We start from the raw sequence: 11,109 nt of genomic DNA, 5'->3' as shown, positions 1-11,109 counted from the left end.
TTGTTTACGTTGGTAACTACCAGCACCATACGCCTGGTTCCAGGTTGCATAACGTTAACTAGCAGTAAAATAGGTACCTGGGTGTTAGTCAGCTGTCACGGGCTGCTTCCTGGGGGTGGAGGCCTGGTCGAGGACCGGGCCGCGGGGACACTAAAAAAAAAAGCCCCGAAATCATCTCAAGATAACCTCATGATAACGTGCGTCAACAGGGGTTATCTATCTTGAGGTTATCTTGAGTCGATTTCGGGGCTTTAGTGTCCCCGCGGCCCGGTCCTTGACCAGGCCTCCACCCCCAGGAAGCAGCCTGTGACAGCTGACGAACTCCCAGGTACCTATTTACTGCTAGGTAACAGGGGCATCAGAGTGAAAGAAACTCTGCCCATTGTTTGTCGCCGGCGCCTGGGATCGAACCCGGGACCACAGGATCACAAGTCCAGCGTGCTGTCCGCTCGGCCGACCGGCGCCCGAACGGGGTTCAAAGCATCTTTCAATACGCTCTGTGATACGCAGTAAAACTGGCGAGTAATACAGGGGCGAGCACTTCAGCGGGCGGAAACGCTCACGCTACGTCCCTCCAGAACTATGTCGGAAAAATTTGATTTTCCAGCAACTGTTGCGTAAAAATGACTTTATTCAATACCATTTATAAACGCCTCACAGCTCAGGATGAAAAAAAAAAATCTGGACGCTTGTGTGATAGGTACAAAAAATATATATATCAAATGCTTTGTAAAAGTATTGGTACAGTATACGCCAACGCCACTCGTCTATGAGAGAAAAACCGGAGTGCGGAAGCTGCGTAAAACTATTAACTCGGCACTCTGGGCGACCTAAAAATGAATACGCCTCGGAAGGATAGTTTAAAATCCAGGTAATTTAGTAAAGAACTCTCTGGGTTGTTGACCAGACCACACACTAGAAATTGAAGGGACGACAATTTCGTCCCTTCAATTTCTAGTGTGTGGTCTGGTCAACATACTTCAGCCACGTTATTGTGACTCATCGCCTGCAACTCTCTGGGTTAATTCCGCGAGATATGTCGGGCTTTTTGCGATTCATACTGCGAGCAACGGTGTCTTAACAGTCTGGTTAACCCTCCATGGAGGAGGCCTGGTCAGAGACCGGGCCGCGTGGACATTAATGCCGGGAACTACCAACACCTAGATAAAAGGTAGAGAGCGTCAACAGCTTCCCGCCATCTGTGTCCCTCACGAGGTCTGCCGTTGGTGAAGCATTTAGCATCGTGGTCTGCCGTTGGTGAAGCATTTAGCATCGTGGTCTGCCGTTGGTGAAGCATTTAGCATCGTGGTCTGTCGTTGGTGAAGCATTTAGCATCGTGGTCTGTCGTTGGTGAAGCATTTAGCATCGTGGTCTGTCGTTGGTGAAGCATTTAGCATCGTGGTCTGCCGTTGGTGAAGCATTTAGCATCGTGGTCTGCCGTTGGTGAAGCATTTAGCATTGTGGTCTGCCGTTGGTGAAGCATTTAGCATCGTGGTCTGCCGTTGGTGAAGCATTTAGCATCGTGGTCTGCCGTTGGTTAAGCATTTAGCATTGTGGTCTGCCGTTGGTGAAGCATTTAGCATCGTGGTCTGCCGTTGGTGAAGCATTTAGCATTGTGGTCTGCCGTTGGTGAAGCATTTAGCATTGTGGTCCGTCGTTGGTGAAGCATTTAGCATTGTGGTCTGTCGTTGGTGAAGCATTTAGCATCGTGGTCTGCCGTTGGTGAAGCATTTAGCATCGTGGTCTGCCGTTGGTGAAGCATTTAGCATCGTGGTCTGTCGTTGGTGAAGCATTTAGCATTGTGGTCTGTCGTTGGTGAAGCATTTAGCATCGTGGTCTGTCGTTGGTGAAGCATTTAGCATCGTGGTCTGTCGTTGGTGAAGCATTTAGCATTGTGGTCTGCCGTTGGTGAAGCATTTAGCATTGTGGTCTGCCGTTGGTGAAGCATTTAGCATTGTGGTCTGTCGTTGGTGAAGCATTTAGCATTGTGGTCTGCCGTTGGTGAAGCATTTAGCATTGTGGTCTGCCGTTGGTGAAGCATTTAGCATTGTGGTCTGTCGTTGGTGAAGCATTTAGCATTGTGGTCTGCCGTTGGTGAAGCATTTAGCATTGTGGTCTGTCGTTGGTGAAGCATCCTATGCCTATATATACACAATATGCTAATATATTATAATATTAATTTATACTTGAGAAAATTCCCGTTTTGAATGAACAGCATGTTAACATTTATGAATGCGTCTGTGGGGTCGACCGCTGGATGGAATGGACTTGAGTCGAGGACGGGTTGTAGATACAAATAATCGCCAACAGAACCTAAACACTTGACCTAACCTACGTCTAACTATACATAGAAATTAATTTATAATAATATTAACATATGAGAAGAAACCAATACTTAACACACAGTCTATTAGAACTGAGGAATGCGTCTTTTTTTTTTGGGGGGGGGGAGGGGCGGCCGCCGCTTTAACGAGCCTGGCCTGAGGTTGCATACACGAAAGGGTTGATAGTTGGACTAAAGAACATTACGCCAATGTTTGAGAAATGCGTATAATCCAACTACTCAACCTCTAACCTTTTGTTTACCTTGTGCTGGTTCCGGGGATCAATGTCTCCGCTTCCCGGTCTCTGACAAGGCCTCTGGATAGGTGGTCTGATCAACCACTCTATTACTCGCCGCTGCTCGCCGTCTGACGTAAAAACTTAGAAACAATAAGTACTTACAATCACTTCAAACTTAACCCGAGTCAGACAACTGCGTAAAATTCTATAATTACGCCTCGCGGAACTGCGCGTATCTCCATAATACTCCGGAGAACGTGGCGTAAAAATGTGTTACCCGCGGGAGTGGGGTTAGCGTAGAGCGTATGTGGCGAGGGCAGCGGCGCCTTCATCAACAGTTTTATTAATCACTAAATGTCGTAAGGCAGATCATTAGTCTCTCCGGGAGGTGAAGGGTGGGCCAGGGTGTAGCCGTAGGGTGGGCCAGGGTGTAGCCGTAGGGTGGGCTAGGGTGTAGCCGTAGGGTGGGCCAGGGTGTAGCCGTAGGGTGGGCCAGGGTGTAGCCGTAGGGTGGGCCAGGGTGTAGCCGTAGGGTAGGCCAGGGTGTAGTCGTAGGGTGGGCCAGGGTGTAGCCGTAGGGTGGGCTAGGGTGTAGCCGTAGGGTGGGCTAGGGTGTAGCCGTAGGGTGGGCCAGGGTGTAGCCGTAGGGTGGGCCAGGGTGTAGCCGTAGGGTGGGCCAGGGTGTAGCCGTAGGGTGGGCCAAGGTGTAGCCGTAGGGTGGGCCAGGGTGTAGCCGTAGGGTGGGCCAGGGTGTAGCCGTAGGGTGGGCCAGGGTGTAGCCGTAGGGTGGGCCAGGGTGTAGCCGTACGGTGGGCCAGGGTGTAGCCGTAGGGTGGGCCAGGGTGTTATTATAGACTGTGGGTTGGTTGGTGTTGTCGTCGTCGATCCTTCTCTATGGACAACCCAACCCACAACTCGGCAGAGTGCTTATACTAGGAGATCACCCTTGGCGCTTCTGGCTCTTGGAGAGGGGCTCAACGTCACACGCTTAGGGGATGCGGCTCCAACACTTAGCCTCGTTGTCACGTGCACACACCCACTCGAGCCGCTGTGACTCCCCACTCTCTCCTTAGGTGATATGATCTCCTCGGTCCCCCTTTGACTTATTAATATTACCTTCTACCCTGTCCACAGCAGTGGTTCTTGGTTCTTTCTCTCTCCTTCTTTACTACCTCCTGGGAAGCCTCACTAGGACAAGGGCAAACACCAGCAAATTGTGACACATTTACTTGACAAAGCACATACACGATACATACACACATATAATAATAATGAATCCTATACTCTATAATATCACAATCAGGTTGCACTCCAACACCATCAGAACTCTATTATCAGCTTATCAAGGGGTATCCTATCTCCTGGTTCGCCACCTGATACCATTAACCTCCTCAAGTTGGTCAAGCCTACATACACTGTTGCACTATCAGCAAGATAATGTATATATAGAAAATCAGCATTTGAATGCAATAACATATACCAGTATAAATGTTCATTGATACTTCAGTATAAAAAATTCCTTGACATAAGAATGCCAACAGTCACTCACCTCTCACTGCGTCTTGCACGCTAATGACAACCAAACACTATCAACTCCCTACTAGTAATCCACCAGAACTTCCCCTTCCACCTCTGGAAGTTCACAACCCTAATATCCTTAGGTTCTTCCGGGCTTCACTACCAGGATCCTCTGCAGCTCCTCCAGGCTGCTATCATGAAGTTTCCTTGTGCAACTACGGTGCTTCACCCTTCTGTTAGGTTCTTCCACAGCTCTCTTGGCTGCTACACCACCTCTACAGAAGCACGTGACACTCCTCTTCACTGCTGCTTCTCCTCACAGCTCGAGGTCCTCTGCTCCACTACCTTGGAGTCTCATCAGCTACATCATCTGCTGGCTTCGAAGTTCTCAGCAACTTCTTCCCCAAAGACAAACCTGCAACCCATCGACGTTCCAATAAAATGTTCCCCTTTAACACATAAACAAAAATAACCACACAATATGCTTGCCTCAAACCTCTATCTGTCCTCTACATACAGTGAGAGTGGACTCCCCCGCTTTGGGCGGGTCCATACTCCACCTCGCCTGGCGGCGGCGTCCTCACTCGCTGGGAGGGTCTTCCTCCATCCGGAGCCAGGCTCCCTCAGTCGTCCGCCAGCGCTCAGAGGGGACGGACGTCGCTCCGTGTTCCTCCCTCTCCACTCTCTTATTTCAGGCTTTCTGCCTTATTAAAACATGCCTAACTTATAAATAAACATTGCTACTGTCGCTGGGCACACGACCAACTACAAGTGATCACTATGAACTGGCGTTTATCGTGCTTACCACAGATTAATTGGTCGAGGGCGCTTTCCCTCTGACGGCGTCTGGTCAGGGCGCTCCACACAGCCCACAATAATGCCTCCGGGCGGCTTAATATTCACTAATTATCGTCCACGACTTGAGACCACACGTCCCCAGCTCTATTCCACAGCTGGTACGTCTGCACACTTCTCTTCTCTTAGAGATATATCACTAGGGGTTCCCTTCTGACGGGAGCTCAACGGAGCGCGGCTTCCCCCTGCGATGTCTGGCACTCAAGTGAGGTCAAGGTCCTCCAGAAGCGAGCCTCACGCCTCCAGCAAAATGTCCACATCTCCTAGCCAGTCATTTATCTATTTCCTTACTTACTGCCCATAATCTTAAATTGTTTTACATATCCAACCAGCCATTTTTCATATGGGTTATCACCTCAATATTTGCTAGACCTTCTAGTTAGGTCAGGCTTGCTGAATAACTCTCAAGGAGGGAGACTCGTTTCTCCTGCAGGCTGAGATCATAACACTCCCCTCCCCTTATTTTTGAGAGTTATTCCAGAGGCAAAGCTCGGGATAATACATCCGCCACCACGCTGTCTCGTTCTTCACCCCATATACTCTCTTAGGAGTCTACAAATAATTCGTTGCACCTTGCAACATCCGGCTCACAACTCTCCAGAAACATGGTCTTCTCACAAACGATTTGACTTCTCTGGCACCTCTTGGCTAGGCTGTCCTCCTTGGACGCCTGCAATCCATTGGCCCACTCTACTTACTGTCTCCACCCTCCGTTTCCTCGTCTTCTCTTCACGTCCAGAGTCAGACATCTACTGTCTGTACCTCCTCTGTCGTCTTCACTCTTCCATCTACTGCCATTATACTTTCGTCTCCTGTCATCATACTTCACTCCATCGTCTTCACCGACGCTCCTCCTTTTCGTCTCCTCATTTATCTGAGACCTCATCCTGTTCGACTCCCATCGAGTCCTCGGCTTTCTTCTATCCCTCCATGCTTGCATCATCATCCTCTTCCTACACTTTTCACTTCTATACCACTCCATTTCTTCTCCTTCGACTCTTCTTCGTTCCCTAAAAGTTTCTTCGGGCACTATACTACATCCAACAGCACTCGACCATACATGTCGCTTTGCCTCTCCCAGAGTGCTCGTAAGCACCTCTCCACACATACTGTCTCTTCTCCTTTCATTTTCTCGGTTATTACTCTTCTTCACTATCTTTTCTTCACGTTTTCTGTGGAACATGTCAACTCCTGACATCTCAAACAACTTAACTCCACTATCCATATGCCTCTGTGCTCGTGGACCACTTGACGCTCTACTCCCGTCCTCAGTATGTCCACATCCTTCCTCATTCCTACTCAGCACAGTTGCGTTCACCTTCCGACCCTTAATTTCAGCAGTCTGGGCTCTACTCAGGTCCGCTCTCTTCACAGTATTCTTCTTCGGCTGGGTCATCCTCACTTTTGACCTCACCGAGACTTCATTTTCCTTGGCTGGACCTTCATCAAACAGCCACGCTATGTCTACGTCAATATCTTCCACCGGCTGAATCGACACTGTCTCACCTTCTCCAGTGTCTTCCTCGTCGGCCACCTCTGCCTTCGTCACTACCGAGACAGGGTTTTCAATGGCTTGGCGGTCTCCTGACTCATCTCCTCGGATGTCAGTCAGGTTCACACTCTCAGGTGTCCCACCCGTGCCGTGGCCTTCTGGGCACTCCTCTGGCACAGTCTCCGCCATGACTCTTGTCAACACCTTTGTCCCGCACAAGTCATTCCCCAAGATCACTTGGACTCCTGGAACAGGTATGTCGGGGCACACTCCCAACATCACCTCTGCCGACACATATTCCGACCTTAGCTGGACAGTACAAACGGGCATGTCACTTTCAGACAACAACCCATATACTTTCATCTTCCCACTGCCAGCTAACCGTCGATCATTCCCAATCAGGCTTCTCGCAATCAAGCTCTGATTAGCTCCGGTATCTCTTAAGATACCAACTTCTACCTCAGGTTGGCCTCCTACACTGATCCAACCTTTGCTCATGAACGGCCTATACCTCTCGTTCACTAAGTTCGCTCTCTGTGGTTTGTCTTGGAACACATTGATATATTTGCTTCGGGGGTCACACATGGCCAGGGTCACAACTCTCTTGCCCTGCCGACAATCTCGCATCACGTGACCCAATCCGTTACAATTGTAACATCTCATCTGGGAAAAATCTCTTCTATATGTACCAAAGCGGCTCTGACTCTGCCCACTCGTATTGGAGTTCCTTGGGCCAGACGTACTACTCGTACTCTGTGGAGCTTTACTGGACTCTTGATTTCCCGGATACCGATCAGTTTCTCGTTTAGCTCCTCCATCTTCACTTTCAGATGAAGTGCGCGACCTACTCTTCTGAGTTTTAGGGTACTTACTTTTATCTGCCCATTTATCAAAATTTTTCTCACCCCAGACTCTCCTGGGTCTCTCATAATTTCTTCCTCCCCAGACTCCATTGGATCTGCCATTGCTGCGTCTCACCTCGCTTCTCACTCTGTTCTCCCTTAAGCTCTTGTATGCTTCAGTAATCATATCCGCCCTATCTGCGGCATCTTTCACCTCCATTATCCCTGCTTCTTGGATCTTGAACTTTGTTTCGGGATGCATCATCTCCAAGAACTTCTCCATGACCATCAGTTGCTTCAGGTCAGCATAAGATCCAACTCCAGCAGCCTCAATCCACTTCTGGAATCGTCTTTCCAGATCTCTTGCTGTCTCAGCAAATGTACATGCTCCAACTTTGATCATTTCTCTGAAGCGCTTCCTATAAGCTTCTGGGGTTAACTGAAACGAGCGCAATATGCTGCTCTTTACCGTGGCATAATCCTGGCACTCTTCCAGTGACAATTGGGTGTATGCTTCCCTGGCAGCACCGGTCAATCTTAACTGGACCAGCTGGGCCCATTCCTCCTGTGGCCACTCCTTGATGCTGGCTACTTTTTCAAAGTGCTCGAAAAAGCTCTCTGCCTCTTCGGGAACAAACAAGGGAATGTCCTTCTCCCTAACCCTAACATCTGGTGGGTGTGATACCTGGGTGGTGCTCTCTGGCAACCCATGTTCGATCCTTTGCTCAGCCAAGGTTCTATTCGCTTCTATCTGCATTTGTTTTGTTCTCTCTTTTTCTTTTTCGACCTGGGCTTTTTCTTTTTCTATTTCCAGTCTGGTTTTCTCTTTTTCTTTCTCGGCTTCATTTTTCATCTGGAGTTCTAATTTCATCTTTTCCAGCTGGAACTGTCTCTCCTCACGCTGCATCTGGAGCTCTAACTGGAATCTCTCCAAGCTCCTATTTCGGCTACTCCTGCTACTGCGGCTACTCTTACTGCTCCTACTCGATCCCTGGGATCTCACTTCATCCTGCCCATCATCCTCCTTTCCACTTTCAGCTCCTTTCTGGGCTCCTTGTTCTGCCGCTTCACTTCTGGCTCTCAACTGTCTAAGGATCTCATCCTTCATCCCAGCTACTTTAGATGCTTTCAACCTGATGCCACATTTTTCTGCTATCTGTTTCAATTGATCCCTCGTGCAACCTTCCAAGTCCTCAGGCTTGCCTGACTCCACAAATGCTTGCACCTTATCCATCTTTGTCCTGTGAGTCTTCCCAAGAGAGAATATACACCTGCGGTCACACAGTTTATCTATTTCAGCAAGGGTGTACAAATCCACTCTTGGACAGGGTGTGGGTGTGTCAGTTCACTCTCCCGGACAGGCCCCCAATTTATTATAGACTGTGGGTTGGTTGGTGTTGTCGTCGTCGATCCTTCTCTATGGACAACCCAACCCACAACTCGGCAGAGTGCTTATACTAGGAGATCACCCTTGGCGCTTCTGGCTCTTGGAGAGGGGCTCAACGTCACACGCTTAGGGGATGCGGCTCCAACACTTAGCCTCGTTGTCACGTGCACACACCCACTCGAGCCGCTGTGACTCCCCACTCTCTCCTTAGGTGATATGATCTCCTCGGTCCCCCTTTGACTTATTAATATTACCTTCTACCCTGTCCACAGCAGTGGTTCTTGGTTCTTTCTCTCTCCTTCTTTACTACCTCCTGGGAAGCCTCACTAGGACAAGGGCAAACACCAGCAAATTGTGACACATTTACTTGACAAAGCACATACACGATACATACACACATATAATAATAATGAATCCTATACTCTATAATATCACAATCAGGTTGCACTCCAACACCATCAGAACTCTATTATCAGCTTATCAAGGGGTATCCTATCTCCTGGTTCGCCACCTGATACCATTAACCTCCTCAAGTTGGTCAAGCCTACATACACTGTTGCACTATCAGCAAGATAATGTATATATAGAAAATCAGCATTTGAATGCAATAACATATACCAGTATAAATGTTCATTGATACTTCAGTATAAAAAATTCCTTGACATAAGAATGCCAACAGTCACTCACCTCTCACTGCGTCTTGCACGCTAATGACAACCAAACACTATCAACTCCCTACTAGTAATCCACCAGAACTTCCCCTTCCACCTCTGGAAGTTCACAACCCTAATATCCTTAGGTTCTTCCGGGCTTCACTACCAGGATCCTCTGCAGCTCCTCCAGGCTGCTATCATGAAGTTTCCTTGTGCAACTACGGTGCTTCACCCTTCTGTTAGGTTCTTCCACAGCTCTCTTGGCTGCTACACCACCTCTACAGAAGCACGTGACACTCCTCTTCACTGCTGCTTCTCCTCACAGCTCGAGGTCCTCTGCTCCACTACCTTGGAGTCTCATCAGCTACATCATCTGCTGGCTTCGAAGTTCTCAGCAACTTCTTCCCCAAAGACAAACCTGCAACCCATCGACGTTCCAATAAAATGTTCCCCTTTAACACATAAACAAAAATAACCACACAATATGCTTGCCTCAAACCTCTATCTGTCCTCTACATACAGTGAGAGTGGACTCCCCCGCTTTGGGCGGGTCCATACTCCACCTCGCCTGGCGGCGGCGTCCTCACTCGCTGGGAGGGTCTTCCTCCATCCGGAGCCAGGCTCCCTCAGTCGTCCGCCAGCGCTCAGAGGGGACGGACGTCGCTCCGTGTTCCTCCCTCTCCACTCTCTTATTTCAGGCTTTCTGCCTTATTAAAACATGCCTAACTTATAAATAAACATTGCTACTGTCGCTGGGCACACGACCAACTACAAGTGATCACTATGAACTGGCGTTTATCGTGCTTACCACAGATTAATTGGTCGAGGGCGCTTTCCCTCTGACGGCGTCTGGTCAGGGCGCTCCACACAGCCCACAATAATGCCTCCGGGCGGCTTAATATTCACTAATTATCGTCCACGACTTGAGACCACACGTCCCCAGCTCTATTCCACAGCTGGTACGTCTGCACACTTCTCTTCTCTTAGAGATATATCACTAGGGGTTCCCTTCTGACGGGAGCTCAACGGAGCGCGGCTTCCCCCTGCGATGTCTGGCACTCAAGTGAGGTCAAGGTCCTCCAGAAGCGAGCCTCACGCCTCCAGCAAAATGTCCACATCTCCTAGCCAGTCATTTATCTATTTCCTTACTTACTGCCCATAATCTTAAATTGTTTTACATATCCAACCAGCCATTTTTCATATGGGTTATCACCTCAATATTTGCTAGACCTTCTAGTTAGGTCAGGCTTGCTGAATAACTCTCAAGGAGGGAGACTCGTTTCTCCTGCAGGCTGAGATCATAACAGTGTAGCCGTAGGGTGGGCCAGGGTGTAGCCGTAGGGTGGGCCAGGGTGTAGCCGTAGGGTGGGCCAGGGTGTAGCCGTTTGGAAGCCTTTGACACAGTACCACACAAGAGACTAGTGCCCAAGCTGAAGATGCAGGCAGGAGTGAAAGGAAGGTACTCCATTGGATAAAGGAGTACCTAAGCAACAGAAGACAACGAGTCACTGTGCTGGGTGAGGCCTCAGATTGGCGAAGGATCACCAGTGGAGTCCCGCAGGGTTCAGTCTTTGGACCCTTGGACCTATATATACTGATTCTGACGTATGTAAATGATCTCCCAGAGGGTATAGAATCGTTCCTCTCATTGTTTGCTGATGATGATGCAATAAATTACGAGGAGGATTAAGACAGAGGAAGATAGTATGAGGCTACAAGTTGACCTAGACAAACTGAACGAATGGTCCAACAAATGGCAACTAAAGTTCAACCCGAGTAAATGTAAAGTGATGGAACTAG

At 49.0% G+C, this 11,109-nt stretch overlaps 2 long non-coding RNA genes across 2 annotated transcripts; both read right to left on the bottom strand.

The window, feature by feature from the left end:
• Positions 1-3,773: 3,773 nt before the first annotated feature.
• LOC138357372 (uncharacterized) lies at positions 3,774-5,350 on the bottom strand. Its single transcript, XR_011224953.1, has 2 exons — positions 4,886-5,350; positions 3,774-4,495 (listed from the first exon to the last, which is right to left on the bottom strand). It is a non-coding gene; the product is annotated as an uncharacterized lncRNA (long non-coding RNA).
• Positions 5,351-9,005: 3,655 nt separating this feature from the next.
• On the bottom strand, positions 9,006-10,602 carry LOC138357373 (uncharacterized). The gene is made up of 2 exons (XR_011224954.1): positions 10,118-10,602; positions 9,006-9,727 (listed from the first exon to the last, which is right to left on the bottom strand). It is a non-coding gene; the product is annotated as an uncharacterized lncRNA (long non-coding RNA).
• Positions 10,603-11,109: the final 507 nt, after the last annotated feature.

Source organism: Procambarus clarkii, chromosome 78, assembly GCF_040958095.1.
Source record: "Procambarus clarkii isolate CNS0578487 chromosome 78, FALCON_Pclarkii_2.0, whole genome shotgun sequence".
Classification (NCBI taxonomy): Eukaryota; Metazoa; Arthropoda; class Malacostraca; order Decapoda; family Cambaridae; genus Procambarus; species Procambarus clarkii.
Note: the sequence above shows the minus strand (reverse complement) of the source record. Positions and strands in the feature narration are given on the sequence as shown.